The sequence below is a fragment of the Lactuca virosa genome, chromosome 5, assembly GCF_052849685.1.
Source record: "Lactuca virosa cultivar CGN04683 chromosome 5, Lactuca_virosa_CGN04683_v6, whole genome shotgun sequence".
Lineage (NCBI taxonomy): Eukaryota > Viridiplantae > Streptophyta > Magnoliopsida > Asterales > Asteraceae > Lactuca > Lactuca virosa.
Window position 1 is genome coordinate 377,155,896 of NC_136430.1, and position 14,698 is coordinate 377,170,593.

The window sequence follows — 14,698 nt, forward strand, 5'->3', positions numbered from 1 at the left end:
ATGAGATAAAAGAATAACACCATCAATTTCTAGATCAGATGCATGGACCCGAAGGGGAAAACCGATTTGTCAAAAGTGACATGACGAGATAAATAATCTGTTGAGTTTCAAGACTCAAGCACCACTCATAGGGATGAAAGTGGGTCCAAACCCGGACCGGATGGACCCGGACCCGGAAAACCCAGAACCGGTTAACAGGATTTTGTAGAACCGGAAACCAGACCGGTATATAGGAATCGGTTCCGGTTCGGTTCCGGATAAAGTGGGTCTAGAACCGAAAAACCCGGAAACATCAAAGTGGGTAGGCTGGAACCGGATAAAGTGGGTTTAGAACCGGAAAACCCGGAAAAACCGGAATTTTTTGGTAATTACTTACTACTTAGTGGGTTGAACTTTGAAAATTTTCATATTGATATCCCGACTTTGGGAGATTGTAACTCATTAAATATGAAACCAAAATTAACAAAATTATAGTCTAAAATCATGTACAAACTCTAAAATACACTCTGAAAAAAAAATGTTTGTCAAGCCGACTTTAAACGAATGTGATATGCATGTGTTAACATTTTCACATAATACAAAGTACCAAAACAAATAGCGGAAAAGTTGAAAATTTTCAGTTTTGATATCCCGACTTCGGAGGACTGTAAATCATTGAATGTTAAACTAAAAATGACAAAATTATAGTCTAAACTCATGTACAAACTGTAAACTACAAGTTGAAAAAAAACCACATGTCAATCCGACTTCAAACGAATTAGATATGCATGTTTTAAAACTTTCACCGAATACAAAAAAACTGAAAAATAAAAACTTCCAGCTTTGATATATCGACTTTGGGAACTGTAAGTCAATGAATACAAAAATAAAAATGGCAAATTTATAGTCTAAAATCATGTACAAACTCTAAACTACATGTTGGAAAAAGTCGTATGTCAATCGGAGTTGAAACAAATGAGATATGCATCTTTTAAACGTTTCACAAAAAACCGGTTCCGGCCCTAAAAGTGGTTCCGGTTCCAAACACCGGTTCCGGTTTTTAGACCCGGTTTACCCGGACCCGATGGACCCAGACCCAAATTTCCCGGAACCCGGATAAAGCCAATTTTTAAACCCGGAACCGGAACCGATTCTGTATATTCCGGTTCCGGTCCGGTTTTCCGGTTCTAAATCTCATCCCTAAGCACCAGTACCCACTGTGTTGAGATGGGTAACAAAGACAACCAAACATGCGTAAATAAGAATATAAGGGAGTCTTGTGGAATAACTTTTGGAATGGGGATTGATTATTAATGGTGGTTGAAGGAAGAATATTGAGGAGATGGGCAACCATGTGCAAGGCTTCAATCTAATAAGTGGGAGGAAGGTGAGCATGAAACAAAAGAGTATGAATCATATTATTGATGGTGGGGAGCACTCGCTCCGATTTGCCATTTTTTTGAGTTGTATATGGGCATGAGAAGTGCATTTGAATGTCGCTTGAGTTACAAAAATTGTGAAATTGAGTATTATTGAATTCACCTCCATTATCGCATTGGAACGATTTAATATCATAATTGAATTGATTTTTGACATAGTTTTGAAAATGAAGAAATTTTGTGAACACATTAGATTTATATTTCAAAGGGTACACCCACACAAACTGAGTAAAGCTATCTAGAAAGACAACATAATATTTTACTCCAGATATACTTTCAATAGGAGATGTCCAAACATCAGAATGAATTAACTGAAACGGAAAAGTAGAATTATAATTTGACAAAGCAAAAGGTAACCTTGTATATTTATGACATAAATTCAGGTGTTTATTATTTTTACATATAATCAAATTACTATACACTAAATGTTGAAAAACGGGAAGACCAGGATGACCGAGACGTTGATGCCAAAGAGCTAGACTAGTAGAGACAAACACCTGAGAAGAGGGATTGGTGACTGGATAAAGATCGCCCATGCTATCACATCACATAAGAGTGTGTTTGGTCTGAAGATCCTTCATAGAGAAACCAAAAGGATCAAATTCAATACTACACCGATTGTCAGTAGTGAAACGACACACACATATAATATTTTTGATGATATTGGGAGTAATTAGGACGTATTTTAAAGAGAGAGTATGATACTGGTTAGATTAAGAAAGATCAGTGTCATGTTACTTACAACGATTTTGGAACCTTCCCGACAACTACTGAAGGATAAAACATACTATAAGATTTGGTTTTGAGAATACCTGCTTCGGAGTGTGGGTGAGCAGTTGCCCCAGTGTCCATATACCAACCATTTTGATTAGGGTCATTCAAGGACATTGCATTGAAGAGCTCAGGAAGGGTTGTAGCTTGATCCGAGACCTAAACTGAAGAAGTTGGGCTAAACCACTGCCACAGAGGGGTGGGCTGATGTTGTTTTTTAGAAGTGACAAAAGCCTGATGTGATCCTTGTCACTGGGAAGGTTGCAGAACAGTAGCAGCCCATTGAGTTGTAACATTCCGTTTAACATAAAATAAATAAAATAAAATAAATAAAATAAAATAAGCAAATAAATAAATAAGGATAAAAATAATAAATAAATAATAAGCCTTAAAACCCCGAGATGTATTCTATATTTTATTTTATTTTAGTCCTAAATCCGTAATAATTTATCCGTGTTAGCCTTAAGGAGTTAAATGATATAATTTCCAGAATTTGGGGTCTATATTGTAACATTAGGACTTAAAATGAAAAGGAATTCATGAGCAAGGGTTGTTTGGTAACTATGGGCTTGAATTGAAAGAAATTGAGGGGGAGGGGGCCGAAATTGTCAAATGTTATGGAGTTTGAACATGGACGGGGTCTAATACCCGTCACCTCCCTTTGGCCTTACATATCACCAAACCCTAACCCTAAAGACCTCAGCCGCCGCCACCTTATTCCAGTCGCCGCCATCCACCCTCTATTGCGCCGGCCCATTGCTGCTCCTACCGTCGGCGACAACGAGGGTTGTCGGGAGGATCCGTCAAGACCGAGGAGGGATGCTGCCAAACCCTTATTGTTTTTGTGAACCGCCGAGCCGACACCGCCGTTGTTTCCGCTGCCACTGATGACAATGACGACCTGCGAGCTGACGTCATTGCGTTAAGGAGGTCGGAGAAGCGAAACAATGGTTGTCACCGCCGCTGTTCTCGGTTGAAGATGCACAACCTTTCTCCTCTCCTTCTCCATTCTGTTTTGCTGTTCCGATGTCGCCATCTCTTCTGAATGCCGCACGCCACCGCAAGGGAGGCTGAGTTGGGTGTAATTTTTGTAACGCCCGCAGATTCGGACTAGTCAATTTAGAGACAATAAGTGTTGAAAACAACTTTTCGACAAAAGATTATTTAGAATAAATAATCTTAACCAAGTTGTATAATATGTCACAAGGGTTCCGTACATATAAAGAACGCCGAAATCCGAGTTATAACGAAGAAGTTATGACCCGTCGAAGTTTTACGGCAAAACCAACACGACACCGAGAATCGTAAAAAATGAATTTACGATAAAATACTTTATAGCCTTAGCGATCTAAACGAAAGTCGTAGTATATGTTAAACTGAGAGTGTGCATAAAAAGAACGTCCAAATCTGACTTCGTATGATGAAGTTATAATTTTTCTAAAATGTAGCATAACAGTGCACAGCCCGGAATTCGAATTTTAGATCGGTCGATTTTTAACCAAAAAAATCTAAACGAGAAATGAAGATATCGTTAATAGGATTTCAATGATAAAAAGACAGTCGAAAACGGAGCTTGTATGCAAAAGATATGGACGAAACTTAGTCCCTACTTTTCGAGCGCGACGAATTCGATACAGATTTGTAAATTCGAGATAGAATGAGAATTAGCCGATGGTGTCTAAATGAAAGTTGTAGTACTCATAAATACCAACGCGTGGATATAAAGAACGTCAAAAATGGAGTTCGTATGAACGAGTTATAATTTTTAATAGCACATTTACGTATTAAAATAAAGCGTAAATCATATATACGTCTACATATATATACATATGTATATATCATTAGAAAGGTATCGACAATGCGGTCATTGTAAGACTAATGTTGAGTACTTTCGACATTAGTTTAGTACAAATATCATTAAATCTATTTAAAATAGTATTATAGAGGGGTGTTTAGTCATTTAAGTAAATATAGAGGGTGGTTTTTGAAAATTAAATTACTATAAATAAGAGTCTCTAGGCTCTTATATTTCTTGCACCATTCTCTTGATTCAAGAGTCTTTCTCTTCTTATCCCCCGAGCATTCCGGTCCCTCGTGATTCGACTTCTCTTTCTGTAGTTTTAGTATTGTAAGGTGAGCGCTGAAGCGCTGCAAGAATCTTTCTTAGAAAGATTCAGCGACGAAGTTCTGCCCCTGCAGAGCCCGACTCCTAGCTAAAACACCATTGTAAGTAAGTTATGCTTACCCTATTTTAAATATAACTTATATTTAAAATTAGTATTGTTATTATGAACTTATAATAAATATTTGGGCTATTATTATGACTTATATAAGTGTCGTTATAATATCTTTTTTAACTACTCGCGGTACGGGGAATCTGGTTTAAAGGGCCGCATAGGTTGTTGGATTTCAGAAGTGCTATATGCCAAAAAGGCCCTACCCTCCGATGTTTTATGTCTGGCCCCTGTCTGTATATAGTGGTTGGAAAATATTGTTTAAACGCTTATATAATAATAATAATAATGCTAAGACTAATAATTAGTCACGGTAAATATTAGACTAAAATCTAGGTGTCTAAGCCCATAACTATAATTGGTATGTACTTGAATTGATAGCAGCACAGTCCTTTTGGGTTGCCCTCAACCTAGCAAATGGACAAGGAAATTATGAAAGGAGAGATATTAATTTATAAGATTAATAAATTAATATATATATATATATATAAATGATTTATTAATATGTTAATGGATTAATATATTAATTAGAAATCATTATGTTTAATTAATTGTTAGCCAGAAATTAATCAGAATTGATTTTAGGGTTAAAAGAATTAATTATAAGGTGCAGGGACTAGTTTGCAATTATCTAATAGTTGAGTGGAAGGCTCTAGAACCCCCTTGGAAGAGGGTGGACGAAATCTTTAGGGGAAACCCTAATAATTTCGTCCATAGGGGCTTGGATAAGGCCCTTGGGTTTGCTTAGGCCCTAAGCAAAGGATAACTAGGGTTTCCCTTAAACCCTAAATCCCTCAGCTATATAAGGAGCCTCCTGGTTCATGTTTTTGGTCACTCTTTCTTTTGAAGAAACCCTAAGGCCGAGATTTTGCATACTCCCTCTCCTCTCTCTTCTTCTACTTTCCTTCTTGCTAGTTTGGGTGTGATTCCATTAGAGGCATTACACTTGTGGTGCTAAAGCTTCCAAGAAGATCAAGATCAAGATCAAGGGATTATCAATTGTTTGCTATAACAATTGAAAGGTATGTAAACCCTAAACCCTAGTTTGTTAATTTCGAAATTAGCCTCTCTCCTCTAGGGTTCTTGTTTTGCAATTCAAAGTTGTATGTTCAATAGTTAAAACATAGATCCAAAGTAGGTTGCATGTGAACTTAGGAATTGTTTCTAGTTTATTTGTTGTACCTAAAACCCATCAGTGGTATCAGAGCCATTGTTGTTTTAAATTGAATTGCTACAATTTTTGAATTGCAAATTAGGGTTTATAGCTATTAAACCCTAAAGGCCAAAATTTTCGATTTCTAGGGTTTTGGATCAAAGGGTTTTTTCGAAAACCCTAGCCTCCAAAGAACCCTAATCGAAATTAGGGTTAGGGTTTTGAAACCCCTAGCCTCCTCCCTTGTAAATTTCGAAATTTGCTTAGAAGTTTTAGGGTTTCTTGTTTTGGATAATTGTTGCTTAATTAGATTAATTGGATAATTATCCTTACCCTATTTTTCGAAATTTAGAGGGATAAGGATTAGGATTAAATTAATGGATTAATTTAATTAGATAATCCTTACAAGATTTAATAATTTGATTAATAGTTAATTAAAAGATAAATATTAAATCTGGTTAATTGGTTTATTTAAATTTAAATTTAATAGCTTAAATTTCGAAATTCATAAACCCTTGAAGTTTTAAAATGTTTTAAAACACACCTTATATATATATTATAATTAAAAGTTTAATATTATATATGTATAAGAACATGGTCAGTCAAATCGCTAGTATGCCTCATTCACGAAGCTAATCTATAAGGGGGGTATAAGAAAACTGCCTATAAAATGGTAGTTGAATGGGTGTCCACTCTCACCCACCGCTTCCTTGATTAGTGGAGGGTCGTTAGCAGAACGGATTTGATAGGACAACTACTTCTCATTAAAAGTATAATGATATTAAAGAAAGTACTAGAACATTATTTTCAAAATCCCAACTCTAGTTACTTTAGGAAAAATGTGAAAAGTATGCTAATCCATGAAATTGCACATTATGCTTTATTGGTCGTTAGTGGAGCGTGTGTGGTTAACCAGCACACTAAAAGGCACTAATAAAGAGTAGTAATGGGTATCTCATAATTGTCATTTTGATGGAGCGTGTGTGGTTTACCAGCACATCAATAGTTAATGATAAAGACAATGAGGTTACCAAGCACATTTGCATGGTTATTCACATCTTGTTTGTGATCCTCGGCATCCCAGTCACAAATAGAAGAGCATAATCTGAGATTAAAACATGCCATTGAATAGTTTCAATGTATCTCAAAAGAATTAGGAATTTCACTTCGTTTGTTTCGTCTAATGGTGGAATTGGTGAATCGTCATTCACCTACCTTTATGAAATTTGCACTTGGATCTCGGCATCCCATTTCTAAGTTGTGAATCTTCATAGTTGGATCCTAACCTTGATATTATATCTTTGGGTTATTTTATTAAGGTATCTTGAAATCTAACTAAAACTTTCTTTCTTTTCAGATGTCTACTCCTGGAAACACTTCTGCTTCGTCCTCCTCCAACCAAAACTTCTCTTTGCTCAATATTTGCTCCAAAGTCGTTATGGATGGCTCAAACTATAACGATTGGATGCGCAACATCAAGATGGCTCTTCGTTTCGAGAACAAAGAATATGTTCTTGAAAAGGAGCTCAAAGAGCTTGATGAGAATGAAGCTACTCCTGAAGATCTTGCTGCCTACAAGAAACATTACGATGATGCTACCAAAGTGGCATGCATCATGGTGGCAACTATGTCCCCAGAACTGCAGAGGTACTATGAGGACTACTGGCCTTTCGAGATGAACAAGGACCTTATGGAAAAGTACCATAAGCGAGCTCGTCAAGAAAAGTTCGAAGTAATCAAGTCACTCATGGCTTGCAAGATGAAAGATGGGGAGTCAGTTGTGTCACATGTGCAAAGAATGCAACGCTACATAGAGCGTTTGGTCAAGCTCAATATTCACTTTGATGAGGAATTGGCCATTGACATGGTCTTGAACTCACTTCCTGAATGTTATGGTCAGTTTATTCTAACTTACCATTTGAACAATACTGAGCAGACCTTGGCCCAATTGCACAACTTGTTGCAGACAGCTGAGGCAGGGATGAAGGGTAAAAGTATACCCTCCACACCTACGAGTGCCCCTGTTTTGGCTATTGGACAGGGAAAGGGGAAAAAGAGGAAAGGTCCTCCCAAGCAAAACTGGAAGAGCAAGGCTCAAGCTGGGTCATCTAGTAATGGCCCAAAGGCTAAGCCCAATGGTTCCACTCCCCATGTTTCTGATCCAAAAGAGGCAGTTTGCTTTTACTGCAACCAAAAGGGGCATTGGAAGAGATCTTGCCCACAATATCTGCAAGATATCAAGGATGGCAAAGTGAAGCCATCTTCGGCAGGTATTTACACTATTTCTGCTAATAACTCATTATCTTCTCGTTCATGGGTCCTTGATACAGGATGTGGTTTTCATATCTGTTCTGATTTGCAGGGTCTAAAGGAAAGTGAGGAGATAGAGCGAGGAAGGATAAACCTGATCATGGGAAACAGAAAGTCTTCACCAGTAACCAAGATCGGAGTTTATCAGCTTCTGCTTAGTAATGATGTTAGATTAGATTTAATAAATTGTTGCTATTCGTCTGAGATGACGAGAAACATTATTTCATTTCATGCATTGTTCAGACAAGGTTTTACATATTCTTTTAATGATTTGAATGGTTCAATTTCTGTTTATAAGAATGGTGTTTTTATGTTTGAAGCTTTGCCTTGTAATGGTGTGTATGAAACAGTGACTTGTGTTGATAGCCTAGGAAATAGTGTACTTAATATTGACTTGTCTAATAGTGTAGACAAGGCATGCTTGTGGCATTGTCGTCTTGGACACATTAACAAGAAACGCATAGCCCAACTCCAAAAGGATGGAGTGTTGGAATCATTTGACCTAAAGTCAGATGATATGTGTGAATCTTGTCTTTTGGGAAAGATGACAAAATCACCATTCACAGGGTCTTGTGAAAGAGGTGAAGGTCTGTTGGATCTCATACACACGGATGTGTGTGGGCCCTTCAGATCAACTACAAGAGATGCTAATCGATTCTATGTGACTTTCACTGACGATTATAGCAGATATGGATATATCTACTTGATCAAGCATAAGTCAGAAACTTTTGAAAAGTTCAAAGAGTTTAAGCATGAAGTCGAAAATCAATTGGGCAGAAAGATAAAGATACTTAGATCCGATAGAGGCGGGGAGTATCTTAGTATCGAGTTTAACGACTATCTGAAAGAATGTGGGATAGTCTCACAATTGACTCCTCCTAGGACACCACAGTTAAATGGTGTAGCTGAGAGGCGTAATCGAACCTTGTTAGACATGGTTCGTTCTATGATGAGTCGGGCTTCGCTTCCTATTCACTTCTGGGGGTATGCCTTAGAGATAGCCGCCCGCATCCTCAATCTTGTCCCTACAAAGAAGGTTGCCAAAACACCTCACGAAATGTGGACAGGGAAAGTTCCCTCGTTAGCACACATTAAAGTCTGGGGTTGTGAAGCTTTCGTAAGACGAGAGACTCACGACAAGCTAGCAGCTAGAAGTGAGAAATGTGTTTTCATTGGTTACCCAAAGCAGTCTTTTGGATATTTGTTCTACAGGCCTAGTGAAAACGTGGTCTTTGTAGCACGAAGAGGAGTCTTTCTTGAAAGAGAGCTCATATTCAAAGTGGACAGTGGGAGCACTATTGACCTTGAAGAAATTCAAGATTCAGCCAATGAAGGAACCTTAGATGACACTAGCACTCAACCAGAGGAAACAGTTCCTGTTGAACCAATTGATAACTCATTACCTCTTAGAAGATCCACTAGGGTGAGTGTGCCACCTGAGTTGTATGGTTTTCATATTACTTCAGATGGTGACACATTCATAAGTGACAGAACACTGGTAAACTTAGATGAACCAGTCACTTATAAGGAAGCAATGGCAGGCCCATAGGCTTCCAAGTGGAAAGAGGCAATGGACAGCGAGATTAAGTCCATGTATGACAACCAAGTTTGGAATTTGGTTGATAGTGCACCAGGTCGCAAGACAGTTGGGTGCAAATGGATCTTCAAGAAGAAGACAAACATGGATGGGAATGTGCATACATTCAAGGCTCGACTGGTTGCAAAAGGTTTTACTCAAACCCCAGGGGTTGACTATGATGAGACTTTTTCGCCAGTGGCTAAGATTAAATCTATTAGGATATTGCTCGCCATAGCTGCCTTTCATGATTATGAAATCTGGCAGATGGATGTCAAAACTGCTTTCCTTAATGGGAAGTTGGCTGAAGATGTTTACATGAGTCAGCCAGAGGGTTTTGTTGATGCAAAGTTTCCCAATAGAGTGTGCAAGCTTGAGAAATCCATTTATGGATTGAAACAAGCATCTCGCAGTTGGAATCTTTGCTTCCATGAGAAAGTCAAAGAGTTTGGTTTCTCTAGAAGTGAAGATGAGTTTTGTGTGTATATCAAGGCTAGTGGGAGTATAGTAACTTTTCTGGTGTTATATGTCGATGACATATTACTCATTGGTAACGACGTTCCAACCTTGAAAGAGGTTAAGTCTTGGCTTGGAAAGTGTTTTGCAATGAAAGACCTTGGAGAAGCTGCCTATATTCTTGGGATTAGAATATTGAGAGATAGAAAGAAGAGACTAATTGGACTTAGTCAGAGCACATACTTGGATAAGGTACTAAAGAGGTTTAGTATGGAAAACTCCAAGAAGGGAGAGCTACCTATCCAGAGCAATACCAAATTGAGTAAGACTCAATGCCCGAGTACAGATGTTGAAATAGATGACATGAGTCGTGTACCTTATGCTTCCGCTGTCGGATCGATCATGTACGCTATGACATGTACTCGCCCTGATGTGGCATTTGCTTTGAGCATGGTCAGTCGCTATCAGGGAAACCCAGGTAGAGCTCATTGGGTAGCAGTTAAGAATATACTCAAGTATTTGCGAAGGACAAAGGACTGGGTCCTTGTGCTTGGTGGCAGTGATACTTTGAGAGTAGATGGTTACAGTGATGCCAGCTTTCAGACGGATAGAGATAACTTCCGTTCTCAGTCAGGCTGGGTGTTTTTACTGAATGGAGGAGCAGTTACTTGGAAGAGTTCCAAGCAAAATACGGTGGCTGATTCTACTTGTGAATCAGAGTACATAGCAGCAAGTGAAGCGTCGAAAGAAGCAGCTTGGTTGAGGAACTTCATCGGGGATCTCGGAGTTGTTCCAACCATCCAGGAGCCCATGGAACTGTTCTGCGATAATGAAGGAGCGGTTGCCTTGACAAAGGAACCAAGAGATCATGGTAAGACCAGACATATCGACAGAAAGTACCATTTCATCATACATAGAGTAGAAGAAGGCCATCTTATAGTAAAGAGGGTGTCATCTGAAGATAACCCATCAGATCCTCTCACAAAGGGTCTGAGTAGGGCTAAGCATATTCAGCATGCTCGGAGCATAGGACTGAAAGATGATATTAGTTTTAGTAGTTAGATTAGTCTTTGAAACTTGTAACAAAGTAAATGTAATTGACTTTTGGTGATTAAATAATAAAGTATTATTTATAAGTTTGGCTACTACCTTTTGTCGATTGTTTATTATTGTGTTTCATTTTTGCATGTTTTACTTCCTGAATAATGAGATTATTCAAACTCCACAGTCGCTCGTACTCTTGGAAGTAAGTAGTGAATTAAGACTGTCATGAATTGGATTGCAGATTGTCTAAGGATAGACATGGCAATAGAATTGCTGCAATGTTCATGAGTACTCAGAAATTGAGATTTGAGTATTGGATAAACCCTCGCTCAGAGTATCACTTCATGGAATTCATCACGAGTAATACTGAGACGATAATATCTTATAATTTTGAAACGAAGATATATGAGTTGTAATTTACAAGTCGGTTGTGCATTGGTGATACGAAAACGCATCAGTAACTTGGTGTTATAAAACGTATTGTCATGCATAATTTGATGAGTAAAAGATACAAGCATATGAGTCAACGTTTATTCGTTCCTTTTGCCCTAACAGGAAAAGCGATATATGTGGGCCCCTCGATGATTTGGTGTTGACTTATGTGATGGGCCCAGCCAGGACTAAATTGATGTGTTCGATTAGAAGTCCTACATCATCACAAATCAGGAATCGGGAAACATAGATTCTGGACAAAGAGATTGATTACATTCCATGTCTTATGTCTAGGGATATCCAGCAGAACGAAGGATTATATGATCACTTATCTTAGGACACGTAACTGACTGGGTCAGAGTTCGGCAGCAGCTTTTGGAAGCTACAATTTGCTGGTCAAATTTAGAAGGCATACTAGCAATTATAGTTACAGACTTATCCAAGTGGGAGACTGTTGGATTAGGTGTCTAAGCCCATAACTATAATTGGTATGTACTTGAATTGATACCAGCACAGTCCTTTTGGGTTGCCCTCAACCTAGCAACTGGACAAGGAAATTATGAAAGGAGAGATATTAATTTATAAGATTAATAAATTAATATATATATATATATATATATATATATATATATATATATATATATATATAAATGATTTATTAATATGTTAATGGATTAATATATTAATTAGAAATCATTATGTTTAATTAATTGTTAGCCAGAAATTAATCAGAATTGATTTTAGGGTTAAAAGAATTAATTATAAGGTGCAGGGACTAGTTTGCAATTATCTAATAGTTGAGTGGAAGGCTCTAGAACCCCCTTGGAAGAGGGTGGACGAAATCTTTAGGGGAAACCCTAATAATTTCGTCCATAGGGGCTTGGATAAGGCCCTTGGGTTTGCTTAGGCCCTAAGCAAAGGATAACTAGGGTTTCCCTTAAACCCTAAATCCCTCAGCTATATAAGGAGCCTCCTGGTTCATGTTTTTGGTCACTCTTTCTTTTGAAGAAACCCTAAGGCCGAGATTTTGCATACTCCCTCTCCTCTCTCTTCTTCTACTTTCCTTCTTGCTAGTTTGGGTGTGATTCCATTAGAGGCATTACACTTGTGGTGTTAAAGCTTCCAAGAAGATCAAGATCAAGATCAAGGGATTATCAATTGTTTGCTATAACAATTGAAAGGTATGTAAACCCTAAACCCTAGTTTGTTAATTTCGAAATTAGCCTCTCTCCTCTAGGGTTCTTGTTTTGCAATTCAAAGTTGTATGTTCAATAGTTAAAACATAGATCCAAAGTAGGTTGCATGTGAACTTAGGAATTGTTTCTAGTTTATTTGTTGTACCTAAAACCCATCAATAACATCGACAGCTATGGACTTAGTTCCTATTGAATAAACGTTGGTAGCTATGGACTTAGTACCTGTTAGATAAACGTTGGTAGCTATGGACTTAGTACATATTAGATAAACACTGGTAGCTATGGATTTAGTACCCGATGAATGAACTTTAGCATATATGGAATTAGTGCTTTACGAACGAGCATTGGCAGCTATGGACTTAGTGCCTGTCATATAAACCCTGGAAGCAATGGACTTCGGAATGAACGAATGCATGATAAATGACTCTTAGGGTAGACCTTAAGAGTAAGGAAGATAATGGGGATGGGTAATTGGGTTGATTGTTTGATGTTTAAACATAATAATTAAATTATTGTGGGTTGAAAAACCTATGTACTCACCAGGTTTCCCAACCTGACCCACTCAAGCTTATTTGTATCACAGGTGTCGATATGAAGTTACATTACACTGAGAGATTAAAGAGATGTAGATCACTAGTGTAAATGAATGTAAGTTCTGTTTATGCTTATGTTTCTGTATTGATGATGACATCCCAAATGTTTTAAAATGAACAAAAATACATTTCTTCGGAAATGCTTTGATAACGTATTTATCATGTTTTTCTGGGAACAAATTCCGCAACATTTTTTATTAAAAGAGGTACTCTGATTTTTATAAAACATAAACAAAATCGGTCTTTTCTGGCTGTGAAAATGGGGATGTCATAATTTTCAGGTGGGAACTTATGTTTATGTGTGTGTATTGTTGTTGCCAATCGTGAAGTGGGTGTAGATGTGTTTGTTGGCCGAAAAATATGAAGAACCACCATGGCAGCCAACCATGGTGGCTGCCGCCCATATTGCCTTTTCTGCCACCAACAGCCATCGTGTGTGGGTGGCTATGTATGTGTGTGTGTGTTATGGTGTGAGGTTGTATGTTTGGTTTTTGAGCGGAAGTTGAAGAAAACCCACTACCACCACCATGAGGTGGTGGCTGCCGCCTTTTGCCACCATCTTGGTGGCTGTATCAGACATTTTTCCGTGTTCTTTTTGGTGTTAGTATGTGTGTGTGATGTAAGAACTTTTATGTATGCTTGGATTTGTTGATTTATCACCCCGAACCTCCGTCGTGTGCGGGTGATTGCCGCCGCGGACAGCCGCTGACCACCACTGCCCGAGGTGGCAGTGGTTGGTGCCCGATTTATTAAATTGATATTTAATTAATTATCTAATCATATAGTTTAAGGAGTTGGAAACCCTAATTAGGGGTTGGAAAACCCTAATTTCATGAAACCCTAATTTTGGAGTTGGTCGGGAATCGTATTAAAACTATTAATTAAACTTGAAAGAATACTTAATAATGTCGCTACAATTAACTTAATGCAATATTGGGCTTAATGGATTAAGTCCTTGAGGGGTTAAGTGTGGAACACTAATCCTAGTTATCATTTTATGTGAAAACTCTAGAATCGAGGAGCTCTATCACCCGAGAACGATTAAGTCAAACCTTAATCAATCATACCCTTAAGTGATTAAGTCCTTAATGGGTTAAGTGTTCTTACATAACCCTAATCGTCATTTTATGTGAAAACATAATCGTCATTTCATGTGGGGTAGTCACTGTTGCAAGTGACTATAACTTGGGATCGGGTATTGACTAAAGTACCTTCTTGTAGGTGATTAGAAGTGAGTTGAATCTGATAGAGTTCTTCGTAGCTTCAGTGGTTATCTACATGCATATCGAGGTGAGTTTCGCCTCACTGTACCCGTGGGTCGAAGGCACTAATGTCGGCCCACTAGTTTTGGTTATTTGCTAGTAGAGGGATGCCCTAGGGACTTTATATAGTCATGTAGGATAGACTGAGGACTCTTGATCTAAGCTCTCTTACCTGTTCCTTGCTTGTTTGTGGTTCTAGAGTAGGATCTCCTGTCTGGGTGACTATCTTACCTCTGAGTATATACGGACATGC